Source organism: Macaca thibetana, chromosome 9 (genome assembly GCF_024542745.1).
Source record: "Macaca thibetana thibetana isolate TM-01 chromosome 9, ASM2454274v1, whole genome shotgun sequence".
NCBI classification, from domain to species: domain Eukaryota; kingdom Metazoa; phylum Chordata; class Mammalia; order Primates; family Cercopithecidae; genus Macaca; species Macaca thibetana.
Window position 1 is genome coordinate 58,082,177 of NC_065586.1, and position 932 is coordinate 58,083,108.

The 932-nt window shown below is 43.7% G+C and overlaps 1 pseudogene; it reads left to right on the plus strand.

Annotated features, from left to right (window-relative positions):
* Positions 1-609, plus strand: LOC126962468 (sperm surface protein Sp17-like; annotated as a pseudogene).
* The last annotated feature ends 323 nt before the right edge of the window (positions 610-932 follow it).

Consider the following 932-nt stretch of genomic DNA (forward strand, 5'->3'; position numbering starts at 1 on the left):
TTGCCCTGGAAGAGAGAGATCATGCATCCCTAGAACATGAGGTCAGAGGAGGAAGTAAACTGGACCAGTGGCACCAGCTCTCAGAGAAAGAAGAGGCTCCATAGGCAGTTCTTACCAAGAGGATGTCGATTCCATTCTCCAACACCCACTACTGAATTCTGCAAGGATTTGGGAGTCTTCTTGAAGGGCTGACACACGAGATTCTGAGAGAGCAGCTGGGTAATATACAGCTTTTGCAGCAGCATATTTTGAGAGCTTTCTAGAGAAAAGAGAGAAAACCACTTTTGATCCAGCAGAATGGGGGACTCAGGTAGAAGACCGCTTCTAGAACAGCCATGCATTCGAGGAGCAAGAACCACCTGAGAAATGTGATCCTAAACAAGAAAACTCCCCGATATCTGGGAAGGAGGAAGAGACACCAGTCACCATCTTAGACTCTTCTGAGGAAGATAAGGAAAAAGAAGAGGTTGCTGCTGTCAAAATCCAAGCTGCCTTCTGGGGACTTGGAAGAGAGGAGGTAAGGAGAATGGAAACAGATAGTCTCCAACTTGAGGAAACAGGACAACAAGTGAGGACACTGGTTTCACCTCCAGGAAACATGAAAAATAATCCAAATCCATCAGCCTTGTTGTTGTTTTCATTTTTTCCTTAGTAAGGAAGATTTGATGTTGTGAAATAACATTTGTTGCTGTTGTGAAAATCTGTCATGAGCATTTGTTTAATTAAACATACCATTGAAACATGAAGAAAAAAAAAAGTATGACTCCCTCATACTTCAAGGGAGTATTTGACTACCATCATTTTGGCTCATGGCTGAACTGAATTACGGGTTTGTTTATTAGAATTGGGTTCTGTAGGCTGGGTGCGGTGGCTCACGCCTATAACCTCAGCACTTTGGGAGGCCAAGGCAAATGGATCACTTGAGGTCAAGA